General features: G+C 38.3%; 1 pseudogene; it reads left to right on the top strand.

The window, feature by feature from the left end:
* The first annotated feature begins 2133 nt into the window (after window positions 1-2133).
* LOC127494006 (heterogeneous nuclear ribonucleoprotein A1 pseudogene) overlaps window positions 2134-13831 on the top strand; it is a 139715-nt pseudogene continuing 128017 nt past the window's right edge.

Below are 13831 nucleotides of genomic sequence, written 5' to 3'. Positions count from 1 at the left end.
AAAAATCACTATGCGTATACATAAACATACAGATCAAAAAACACAGCTCAATAAAATACTTAAGCTAAGCACACCTAGGTAAAAACTGCACAGTCAGGGCCAGAGCCGCGGCTCAATAGGCTAATCCTCCGCCTTGCGGCGCCGGCACACCAGGTTCTAGTCCTGGTAGGGGTGCCGGATTCTGTCCCAGTTGCCCCTCTTCCAGGACAGCTTCTGCTGTGGCCAGGGAGTGCAGTGGAGGATGGCCCAAGTGCTTGGGCCCTGCACCCCATGGGAGACCAGGAGAAGCACCTGGCTCCTGCCATCAGATCAGCGCGGTGTGCCGGCCACAGCACGCCGGCCACGGCAGCCATTGGAGGGTGAACCAACGGCAAAGGAAGACCTTTCATTCTGTCTCTCTCTCACTGTCCACTCTGCCTGTTAAAAAAAAAAAAAACTGCACAGTCAGAAATAGAATATAAGAGTACCCAAAAAAGCTCCCTATAGCTTATTCCATATACTCTCCCACTACCCTAAAAGAAAGCACAGTAAACTGATTATATTTCAATGTGAAATTTATGCAAATGATGTTTTATAGTGTGTTCTTAGTGTCTACCTTCACCCACTCAAAAATATGAATAATAAAATAATCCATGTTATTACATGCAGCAGAAGTCAGTTCATTTCTTTCCTGTTCTAGTTTTATAGGGCTGCTGTTACAAAATACCAGTAATGGGGGGTTTACTCAACAGAAATTTATTTCATGACACTTCTAGGATCTAGAAGTCTGAGATCAAAGTGCTGGTGGGTTTGATTCCTTCTGAGGGCCATGGAGGAGAAATCGTTTCATGCCTTTCAGCTTCTGGAGGGTTGCTGGTAATTTCTAAATTGCAGGCAATTCATGGCTTGTGTGTGTGGTATTCTCCCTGTGTACATCTCTCTTTTTTGAATGGCATGGTTTTTAGTCATACTGGACTAAAGGACCATTTCACTCCAATATTACTTCATTTTAATTTAACTAATCATATCTGCAGTGACATATATCCAAATAAGATCACATTATGTGGTTCAAAACTTAAAGTTTCATTGCACGTGGTATGGAAAACAATTCAAACCATAGAATGTGCTATAAAATACACACACACACACACATATATATATATAAATCATAAAATTTAACAATTCATGATGTTGTCTTTGCATATTTAGTTGTTCTCAGGTTAAGGCCATGTTACAAATAGATCATGGTCGATATCAGACAAAAACAACATAGAGTTTGTCTTTGGTGTTGTTCTGGGGCCCCTGACTCTATATTTTCCTCCCTCTTCAATGTCTTTTTCCAGCAGGCCGGATCCTATGTTCACTGATTAACAGCTATTAAGAAGTCATTCTCTGATTTGATCTTTAGATGTTGCCTCTGTCCATACTTCCCTTTAGAAAGAGATTCTAGATCAGTAAACCTTCAAGCTCAGTGAAATGAATATCAATATATGCAACAAATATTTGGAGGAAGCTTGGTGTGTTATGAGGTTTTCACAAGTCAAACAAAGTAAAGTGATGATGATTTTCATTACGTGATCTGACATAGACATAACATGCTAATAGATATCACAGAATAAAATGGTCATAGATTTGCATCCGTGATTGCCACAACAAGCATGCCCCCCACACACACAAAGTAATACCCACCTTGAATATCAGAAACATAGGGGCTAGTGTTATGGTATTCCAGGTTAAGCCACCACTTGAGATATCAGCATCTGTTATGAGTGCCAGTTGAAGTTCTGGCTGCTCCACTTCTGATCCAGCTCCCTGAGAGTTCACCTGGGAAAGCAGCAAGAGATGGCTTAAGTGCTTTGGCCCCTGCTCCTCATGCGGGAAATCCAGACGGAACTGCAGAAACCGAGTTTCATCCTGGCCCAGTCCTGGCCACTGCAGCCATCTGGGGAGTAAACCAGTGGATATATGATCTCTCTCTCTCTCTCTCTCTCTCTCCCTCTCTCCATCCCTCCCTCCTTCACCTCCTCGCCCCTCCCCTTCTTTGTAACTCCACATTTCAGATAAATAAATAAATCTTCAAAAATAGTAGGAACTTAGAAATAAAAGCCATTATTCCAAAGGTCTGGGAGTCAAGTGAAACTTTGCTGAGCCAGAATGGACGCCCGCTTCAGGCAGGAATATGTGGTTGGTTTAGTTATACCTGTGTTTCTTCTGAGTTCCAAAGTTCAAGGGCAAGAAAAGCAAGGTTAGTGTACAGATATGTTTCTCTTTGGCTTCCATCTGCCAATACTTCGGTAGCTAAGATATGTCACATGACTGAATACCCTTCAGTGGGACAGGGAGATATATTCCTACCATGGAGACGAGGGGAGTGAATATTTGCTGAGCACGGAGGAAATTTACCACAGGAAAGATAAGAAGCTTCTATGGTTAATGGTGGGGAAAAGAACTGGAATTATTTATCTTTAGTCTGATGATTGCCTCAGGTCAGCTAAGGATTTCCAGCCCACAGAGTTCTCTGATGAGTTGACAATATATAACAGTGGTGATTAGTCTCCTAGGACTACCACAACAGATACCACAGGCTGGTTGATTTAAATAGCAGAAATTAATTTTCTCACAATTCTGGAGGCTGCAGGCCAAGATCAAAAGGTGGGCAGGGCTGTTTCTTCTGAGAACTTTCCTTTTGGTTTGCAGGTGGCCACTTTGGTCTTTCCTCTGTACCCAAGTCCAACAGTTGCATTGGATTAGGACCCACCCTAATGACTTCATTTTAACTCAATTTCCCCTTGAAAGGCCTTGTCTCCAAATATGGATACATTCAGAAGTCTTGAAGGTTGAGATTTCAACATAAGAAATACAGGCTTTATGATTCTTGACCATAACAGTGGCCAAAAGCAAAGACTCTGGAATCAAACAGAAGTGGGTTTGAAACCTGCATACATCTCCAAGGCTCAATTTTCCCGTCTCTAAGATTGAAGATCATAACATCTCAGCAAATGGTTGTGCAATTGTTTTCAGGAGTAAATAAAATAATTCACACAAATATCATATTATCTGACATAATATAGTAAAACTCACAAGTGATGATGGCTGCTGTTATTATTTTATTATTAAAATATACTAATAAGGAATATTCTATGCACCAGGCATCACAGGCAACAAATACTTAGCAACAAATACACAGAGGCCAGTGCTGTGGCATAGTGGTTGCATAGTGGATAAAGCCGTTGCCTTTGCATTCCATAATGGCACCATTTTGGGTCCCGGCTGCTCTAATTCTGATCCAACTCTCTGCTATGGCCTGGGAAAGTAGTAGAACACGGTCCAAGTCTTTGGGCCCCTGCATCCACCTGGGAAACTCAGAAGAAGGTCCTGGCTCCTGGATTTGGATTGGCACAGCTCCAGCTCCGGCAGTTGCAACCATTTGGGAAGTAAACCAGTGGATGGAATATCTCTCTCTCTCTCTCTCTCTCTCTCTCCCCCTCCCTCTCTGCCTCTGCCTCTGCCTCTCTGTAACTCTGTCTTTCAAATAATTAAGTAAATCTTTAAAAAAAATTAAAAGAGAGAAGCCAATTACAAAGTGCTTACTGTAAGTTACATTACAGGGATGGGGATTTGACCTATTGGTTCTGCATCTCCTAAGGGAAGGCCCAGGATCATGTCATCACTCTGGTCCCAAGTACAGGTTCCTGCTAATGCACCCTTAGAAGTAGTGGTGACCATTCAAGTATGTGGGTTCCTGCCACCCATGTGACAAATCTGAATTGAGCTCCACACCACTGGCTTTGGCTTAGGCCAGGCCTGACTTGTGTGGGCCTTTGCAGAGTGAACTAGCATTTGGGAGATCTCTCTCTCTCTATCTCTACCTCTCATCCTCTTTCCTTCCTTCCTTTTCAAATTAAAAAAAAAAAAAAGTATGCCACAGCATCAGAGAAAATAATATACCTTAATTTGTGGGCCAAGAGCACCTACTAACTGCTATTAAGTCTTTTCATGGTAACTTATTCAGAGGAAAAAGACTAAGAAAACTTCCCTGCAAAGATTTTCTTAACTAGATCACAGACAGTTGTGTGGGTTTTGTAGCTAATGAAACTGGGGCACATGGAAGTTTCATGATTTTACTGTCAACTTGGAGTTATCGGAAGATAAGCTACTACTGGAATCTGGTCTTTTCCTACAAGTGTGGGTCCCAGCTATAAACTGAACTGACTTTACTTCTGCCTTTGCTTTGATGATCATACACAGCTTGATTGGAAAGTTGCACTCTGTAATTTCACAGTGATTACATGCCCCTGAAGATCATTTTGTAAGTAAATGTTTTGAAACCAAAGATAATCATTGTTATACAACCATAACCCTTTTTCTTATGCCATATTCTCCACCAAGAATTTAACCAAGCTGAAGTTGCACTTCAGAGTCTCCGTAGCTGGCCCGAGGTTCTGCTGCTCTGCGTTTCTGGAGTTCTAATGCCAAGGCTCTATCTGGAGATGAATTACGGTGCTCTGTCCTGCAGGATAACCTCTTCCCTTCCCACTGAGGAGCAAATGTGCAGAAAGCTGCCGCAGTGCTCTCAGCACAGGCGTTGGCAAATATAACAGCTAAGATGAGTCAGAACAGAGACCTTGCATAATAAGACATTCGAAAGTAGAACATCCTGTCCAGAGCTCTGAAATATGCCCCAGCTATCTGGATATTACAAACGTCCTCTCTTCTGATAAATTTCTAATTGCTTGGCCACATTATCTCCAGGAACATCTCCAGGTTCAAGAGTTCTCCACTCTAGGTTAATAATTCAGAGATACCCCTACCTAATACCTCTAAGGGCAGCTTGTGATGTTGGCCTTTCTTAGTTCTGTAGTGTTAAAGCACTTTTATAATATTAAACAAGTAAATAGTGCCTCTAGATCTAGGTAATCTACATTTCTTGCATTTTCAAATCTACCTGGGAAAGTAATAAAAATTTAAGTTATGTCCTCTTATAGACTTACAGAATAAATAAATCTTAGTGACATCACACACCACAGCCTATTCCTACTTTGATCAATAGACTGTGATTTCCTTCCAGCACCCCTAAACCACCACCACAACCATATACAGCCCAGTCTCGAACTAACTTCTAGGAACAATCATGGTGATGCCCTCTCTAGGTAAATAATAGACACATAAATTAGGCTTAATCAATATCTCCTGGGATTTTGAATTTATAGAGCTATGCAAGCTCAGAAAGTAGCACAATTATTTCAGCTACAGTGTCCTGATGAAATTACTAATTAAGCAGTTGTTTGTGCATTTCCTGTATAGTGCCACTTTTTAAACATATTCTCCAGATTTCCCTTCAGTGAGCTACCTAGTACCATCATGTAATCAGTTTGTATTACTTTTGTGTGTGTGTGTGCATGTGTGTTCATATATATAACTAATACCAGTTTCATCATCATGTCAATAGGCACAGCTAAGTGTAAGTTTTCATAACACACCAAATTTCACTCTACATAAGCTCCCATAGTACATAGAAACATTTATACAAATTATTCCCTATGAATAGACTTCAAGGGCCTATAATTTCTTAAGTTATAACTAATTCAAACAACCTTTGATAATGACCTGTACTAATTCTCTATGCCAAAAAAGAAATATGTATCAAACAAATCCCTCTATAGATTAGCATGCAAACTCGGCCCCACATCCATATTGCTTTACAGATTAAATCACTAATTCTGAATACCTACAGACACCTCAGATATCATGAATATTTTAACAATGGTGAATATGTGCTTTTCCTTTACCGTCATAATAAAGTTTTGAAATAAATAGCTATAGACTTAATTATGCAATGGGTAAATCATCCTATTAGGATTTTTGTTACCTTTGACTTTTTCTCTCTTGGCAAAATCCTAGGCTATGAATTCTATCTGATACATGAATTGCAGAGTACATAGTCTTGGGGATGAGATCAGATGTGGCTCTTCTGATGGCTTTATAGGTCATTATTCATCTTGTCCAATATCTCCTTCTCCAGAGGGCTACAGGAAAAAAAGAATCACAAATAAGCTTTTGTTTTTAGTATCATAAAGACCTAAAGTTGAAAAGAATCACAAAAAACATGATATTCTCTAAACCATGCCATATTGGCATCTTGAGTTTTATTAGTCAAGTTATTTTATTCTTACTTATGGTCTATATCTATGTCTAAGTCAAAAACTGAACCTATTAATCAAAGTCTACAGACCTAAAACAGACCTCAAGGAAATAATTAAAATGGGAAAGTGTAAGTTGTAGGTGCAGCAACTATCATGAATTTTGGAGACTTCATTTCACAGAGCACATGAAGGTTAATCCATTGGGGACACCCTGGTTAATGAATAGGCCAGGTCCTTTATGAAGCAGGACAGAGAGAAATATAGAAGATTTATCTCGATTCTGTCACTTAACATAGTGTAGTCTTACTAGATTATTTATTAAATAAGAATAAAATCTACAGTTTACTAAAAAAACAATGAGACAGAAAAACCTATGAGATGGTTTCTCTAATAGTTCACAGACGTCATATTTTATGAGTTCATTGGTTTTATTTAGGAAAAATATTCACAAATATACTACGCACACTTCTTTTTCCATAAAATATATTTCAACCAGAAATTAACATTTATATTGGTTTAACTTTTGTTTGTCTTTTAGATTATTCTAACAAGCCTTTGAATTTATAAATTCATGTGTACAATACAGTTTTTTAACTTTCATTTAATGAATATAAATTTCCAAAGTACAGCTTATGGATTATAATGGTTCCCCCCCCATAACTTCCCTCCCACCCGCAACACTCTCCTTTCCTGCTCCCTCTCCTCTTCCATTCACATCAAGATTCATTTTCAATTCTCTTTATATACAGAAGATCAGTTTAGTATATATTAAGTAAAGATTTCAACAGTTTGCATCCACATAGAAACACAAAGTGAAAAATACTATTTGAGTACTGATTAAATCATTAAATAGTTATAGCATTAAATCACAATGTACAGCACATTACGGACAGAGATCCTACATGAGGAGTAAGTGCACAGTGACTCCTGTTGTTGACTTAACAAATTGACACTCTTGTTTATGGCATCAGTAATCATCTGAGGCTCTATGGAAGCCTTTTGAGTTCGCCAAATCCGATCATATTTAGACAAGGTTATAGTCAAAGTGGAAGTTCTCTCCTCCCTTCAGAGAAAGGTACCTCCTTCTTTGATGACCTGTTCTTTTCACTGGGATCTCACTCGCGGAGATATTTCATTTAGGTTTTTTGTTTGTTTGTTTGTTTGTTTTTTGGATTTCCATGCCTGTAATACTCTCATGGGCTTTTCAGCCAGATCCTCATGCCTTAAGGGCTGATTCTGAGGCCAGAGTGCTGTTTAGGACATCTGCCATTCTATGGATCTGCTGTGTATCTCACTTCCCATGTTGGATCGTTCTCTCCGTTTTTTATTCTATCAGCTAGTATTTGCAGACACTAGTCTTGTTTATGTGATCCCTTTGGATCTTAGTCCTATCATTATGATCAATTGTGAACAGAAATTGATCACCAGGACTAGTGAGATGACATTGGTACATGCCACCTTGATGGGATTGAATTGGAATCCCCTGGTATGTTTCTAACTCTACCGTTTGAGGCAAGTCAGCTTGAGCATGTCCCGAATTGCACATCTCTTCCCTCTCTTATTCCCTTCTTATTTCAACACTTGAGAATAGCTGTGTATTGATTACAGTATTCAACCAAAAGTATTAAGTAGAACAAACAAAAAAAATACTAAGAGGGATAACGTATTAAGTTGTTCATTAACAGTCAGGGCAAGGGCTGATCAAGTCACCGTTTCTCATAGTGTTCATTTCACTTTAACAGGTTTCCTTTTTGGTGCTTGGTTAGTTGTCACCAATCAGGGAGAACATATGGTATTTGTGCCTGTTGGACATTTGGATTTTCTCTTTTGAAAAATGTCTATTGAGGTCCTTGGCCCATGGCTCAAGTGGGTTGTTTGTTTGTTGTTGTGGAGTTTCCTGATCTTTTTGTAGATTCTTGTTATTAATCCTTTATCTGTAGCATAGCTTGCAAATATTTTTTTCCAATTCTATCGGTTGCCTCTTCACTTGCCTGACTGTTTCTTTTGCAGTACAGAAACTTCTCAATTCCAAGGACGTTAAAGATCTCTATGATGAGAATTACAAAATCTTAAAGAAAGAAATAGAAGAGGATACCAAAAATGGAAAAATCTTCCATGCTCATGGATTGGAAGAATCAACATCATCAAAATGTCCATTCTCCCAAAAGCAATTTATAGATTCAGTTCGATACCAATCAAGATACCAAAGATATTCTTCTCTGATCTAGAAAAAATGATGCTGAAATTCATATGGAGACGCAGGAGACCTCAAATAGCTAAAGCAATTTTGTACAACAGAAACAAAGCCGGAGGCATCACAATACCAGGACATAGTACAGGGCAGTTGTAATCAAAACAGCATGGTATTGGTACAGAAACAGATGGATAGACCAATGGAACAGAATAGAAACACCAGAAATTAACCCAAACATCTACATCAACTTATATTTGATCAAGGATCTAAAACCAATTCCTGGAGCAAGGACAGTCTATTCAATAAATGGTGCTGGGAAAACTGGATTTCCATTTGCAGAAGTATGAAGCAAGATCTCTACCTTACACCTTACACAAAAATCCACTCAACATGGATTAAAGACCTAAATCTACGACCCGACACCATCAAATTATTAGAGAACATTCGAGAAACCCTGCAAGATATCAGCACCGGCAAAGACTTCGTGGAAAAGACCCTAGAGGCACAGACAGTCAAAGCCAAAATTAACTATTGGGATTGTATCATGTGTATAATATATTTTAATTGTGTTATTTCTGTGTCATTTACTTCTATTTTAGCTTGCCTTTGAATTAATATTTATATCTCAATTTTCTTGTGAATATAAACCAAAGATGGTATTTATGGAAACTATTTAATAAAATATGTCAGTTACTGCTAAATAAGTAATGAAGATCATAGCATCATGTAAATAATGGGACTATCAATATTATGGATTAAAATCTGATACTTGGCTTCAGGCATGTAAGACACAATTTTTTAATGATTACATGGAGTGGTGCATCCTTTAACACTGGGACATGTTCTGAAAAATGCACTGTTAGATACTTTTGGTGTTTTGCAAACCACAAATGTGCTTACACAAACAGGTGACTACAACATCACTAGGCAATATAATCTATAAAATATGTAATTTTTCATATACTGAAATGTCATTATGTGTCTCTTGAGTATGTATTCTGGCATACATACTCATATGCGTGAATTTCAATTTTGTTTACAACAAAATAAACTGATCTTTTAAATTCCATTTTTCTATGAACTTTTTTGAGAAAATCAAAGGAAGGCGGCCTATGCAAAGCATTCTTCCATTTCCTACTCACTCAGCAAATTTCCAACCAATGGAGCTTTATTTGTAAGAAGTATTGGTTGAGTTCAAGCCAGACTCAGTTTTCAACTGGGTAATGGTCTCCAATGGATCACTATATGTTAGTAAAGTAGGCTAAATCATGGTTGCCTCAAAGATGTCCATATCCCTGGAAGCTGTGTCTATATTACTTTAAAAGACAAAATATTCCTTGCAGATGTGATTAAATTAAAGATCTTAAAACGTAGAGTGATATAACCCAGGTAGATCCCATGCAATCACAAATATCCTTACAAAAAGGAGGCCAGATTATTAGCAGATGTGATGAGAAAACAGAATTGAGAAAGGGGCAGAGTTCTGAAGATGTTACAGTGTTGATTCTGAACACGGAGAAAATGCAAGAGCCAACAAATGTGTGTGTCTCTGAAGCTTAAAAATAAGGAAATAGATCATCCTATACAACTTCCAGAAAGAACCAGCCATCCAGCATCTCAACTTGAACCCAGTGAGAGTGACTTTGCACTTTTGACATCTTGAACCATAAGATGATAAATTCATGTTAAGTCACTAAATTTGCAGTGATTTGTCACAACAGGAATAAGGAACTGATGCCACTTAGGTTGGGGTGGAATAGAACTCAAAGCTTGTCCTCTTTCATCCCCCACCTCCATGAGAAGACTCTTATCTCTGTCCCTTGATGAAGGATTTGGCTATGTGAGTCTTGACCAAGAAGATGTTAGTGAAGGAAGCATCTAGAATGTGACCAAGTTTTCTGTGTAATTGGTCTTGCTGTCTTGCACCACTGTCATTACTGTGAGAAGAGCTGACCACAGTAAGGTTCCACTCCTTTAGCCAGGACTCTAGCACAAAAAGGCATGCAACAGACTGCCCCAGTAAAGTCCAGCTGTACTATCCCATCAAACAGCCTGAATCAGCCACCCCACAAGATAAGCCATATATCCTTAAAATCAATGAGTTTTGGAAAACCTCTAACTTTGAGGGCCATCACCGACACAGCATTTTGGTGGCAATATTTGAGGGGTACACAGATCATCCTTAAGCACAGGAAATGACACCTTCAAGGAACGTGTCTCCCCTTCCTTCTAATCCATGAAGACTGAGTACGCAATGCCATATGCCTAACAAAGTTCTCTCTTGGCTGCACAATCCTCATATGTAAGCAACTGTTGAGACACTGCAGATCCTGGAGAGGACCACAGTCTCCACAGGAGCAATGCCATGGGGATGGGAGCTCAGTTTCCCCAAAGCTATGGGCATCTCTATGTTAGGTTACCTGTTACTCTTGTTGTCAGCCTTCTAGAGAATGTTTTTATAACTGAGTTAGAAGGTTTTTTTTTTATTATTATTATTATTCCTGAAGGTAGAATATCAAAGAAGCTTAAAGTGCTAATGTACATTTAAATGTGGCACTTTTAACATTCTCTAGAGTTCTCAGTTGTGATAAGGAAATACATACAGGGGTTGGTGCTGTGGTGTAGTGGGTAAAGCCACCGTCTGCAGTGCTGGCATTCCATACTGGTGCTGGTTTCAGTTCCAGTTGCTCCACTTCCAATCCAGCTCTCTGCTGATGGCCTGGGAAAGCAATAGAAGATGGTGACTTTTTTTTCAGTAACCCATGTGTTTTCCTAGTGCTGTGGTCTTCCTACACCTTTCTACTCTAAGGCTGGTGAGACTCAGAGGTTTGGAGTCCTCCTGCAGTTACATCGTCAGTGTGGCAGACACAGGAGTAGAACCTGGTCTCCTAACACTCGTGGTGCAGTTCTTTACCCTGCAGATGATCTTGCTTGCCCATAAGTCCCAGAATAAAGAATAAGGAAACATCTTGATCATCACAACTGACTTAAGTAGTGACAGTAAATTATATTTATCAGCTACCATTTTTCCAGAGTCACAAAATAAAATTTGACATTGTTTTCAGATAACCCCAAAAGGCTTTGCAGTTTAAACTTTGATGTCTGTCCCTTATTTCTCCCTAATCTGCCTCTTCTGTTGTCATGTGGAAACCTCATCTGGTACACACTGTGTTCATGTTGACTTGCCTTGTAATCAATTTTCATTTTTCAATCTAAAAGCAAAGTTTCTGGGGAAAAATGAGGTTTTTCACTCTTTTCATGGCAATGATTTTTAGAAAAATAAATGATAGCAGCTTCCATATTTATATTTCTCAACAAACTTGTCATCAAAAGTTTTCAAAGAGTCCTTATTAATTACTTTCAGCCATTCCTTCCATGCAAATAAGGAGACCTTGAAATGATTGAGCTGTGGTGGAGTAAATGGCAAAATTGAAAATAATATTGCAGTTTTTCAAAGAATTGAGGGGGTCCTTCAATAATTTCTGGATACTAGGGGATCAGCCATTTCTGAAGAGGGACAGAGGAATAAAAGTCATCTTATGTTCGAAGCAGAAAAAAAAAAGGAAAAGAAGTGGGGGCTGGGAAGAGGAGTATCATCTTTGAACAGATTTAGGAAAAGAAATTTATATTTAATAGTTTATCATCTACTGATTTTAATCTAGTGGATATTTCGTGAACATTTTACTGAAATCAATAGGTAATAAGCAGTGGAGAAAATTAAAATTGGAAGTTAAATCCTTCCATGTGTGTGTGTGTGTGTGGATATGTCCTTGCATGTGTTTTCTTTGAATAGACAAACCAGCTTGTAATGTCTTTCATCTGAAACCTGCCTTGGCACGAGATTGCCCTTATAGAACTCAGGATAAACTACTTAGGTGGGATTTCTGGATTGTTTGCTGGAAATGTGATTGCAATCTGCCCTTGATTTCCTGTGTAATCTTGAAAACTTAATCTCTGTACCCTGTTTCCTCATCAGTAACTTTATTCAAATGTGTATGGGGGTGGGATGGGGTAAGCGGTCAATAGGAGGTCAAAGCACAAAGAGGGAAATACAAGGGATCCTTTTTTAAAAAAAGAATATTAATGAGATGGCCTGAATATCTCATCAAGCCTGAATGGGCCACACAGCTTTGCTGAGAGAAGTCATCCTCAAAAGTAAGAAAAAAGATTTTGCAGGTGCATCAATCTATATACTCCAAAACCATTGTAATTCTTCTTTAAACTTAGGCTCCAAAGAAGATATAGAATTCAGGATGAATGGCATGTGTTGCACATATCCATGAGATTCTCATCTACTGAAACCATGAAGCAATGAGCTTCAAAGAAGGGGAGCAGGAGTTGGAATCTAATTCAAACCATGTTAGTTTTCTTAATGTGACCATGAAACAATGATTTTTCTTTTAATGTTTATTGTTTTTAATTTTTTAAGATAAACAAATTTCGTGTATTTCATATAAATCAATTTAGGAACATAGTGATACATCCCACCCCACCTCTCTCCCACCCATGCGCCCACACACTTCCTCCTCCTTCCTCTCTGATTCCCTCTCTTAGTTTTTGCAATGATCTATTTTCAATTCCCTTTATACTCATAAGTTTAACCCTACACTAAGTAGGAGTTCAATGAATAGAAATAAGAAAAAAAATTGTTCTTCTATAGCAAAGACAAGAGTTGTAAACAATCATCAAATCTCATCAATCATATCGTAGCTATTATGAAATGAGCTGCAATAAACATGGGGGTACATATAACTCTTTCTTATGCTGATTTCATTTCATTTGGGTAAATTCCCAGGAGTGGGATGGCTGGGTTATGTAGTAGATTTATTTTCAGATTTCTGAGGTAGCTCTATATTGTCTTCTACAATGTCTGTACTAGTTTATATTCCCATCAACAGTGGATTAGGACACGTTTTTCCCCACATCCTTGCCAGAATTTATTGTTTGTTGGTTTCTGTAAGAAAGCCATTCTAACTGGAGTGAGGTGAAATCTTATTGGGGTTTTTATTTGCATTTCCCTGTAGGCTAGTGTTCCTGAGCATATTTTCAGAAACAATTATTTTCAACTCTAACTTTACATTGCAATCTTTTCTAGGTCTTTTAAGAAACATAGATATTTGGAGTGCACACCTAAACTGCTGAATCAAAACTGAATCAGAATTTCTAGGCATATTCTTAAGTCTACACAGAAAATTTTAACAAGCAGCCAAAATGTGAAAAAAAAAATTCAGAACTGTGTGATTACGATTGTTTTGGAAGACATACAGAGCACTGTAATCATGGACTACTACTTTTGCTTGCTTGTTTCTGAAACACTAAGTAGACACAGTATTATTTTAGTTGTGTTGAATTTTTTAATAGATATTTCCCTATCTGACATGGTCACAAATGCTACTTCATATTTCAATTCCTTTTCACCCCACCAATGGCTCAATAGAAACGTAACCCTTGAAAATACCTTCCTCTGACTCAAGATTTCTCTCCCTTGGCACTACTGATATTTCAGGTCAGATAA

Source organism: Oryctolagus cuniculus, chromosome 4 (genome assembly GCF_051225735.1).
Source record: "Oryctolagus cuniculus isolate XC-2025 breed Fujian yellow rabbit chromosome 4, ASM5122573v1, whole genome shotgun sequence".
Classification (NCBI taxonomy): Eukaryota; Metazoa; Chordata; class Mammalia; order Lagomorpha; family Leporidae; genus Oryctolagus; species Oryctolagus cuniculus.
The sequence above is the reverse complement of the archived record's forward strand: the minus strand, read 5'-3'. Positions and strand labels throughout refer to the sequence as shown.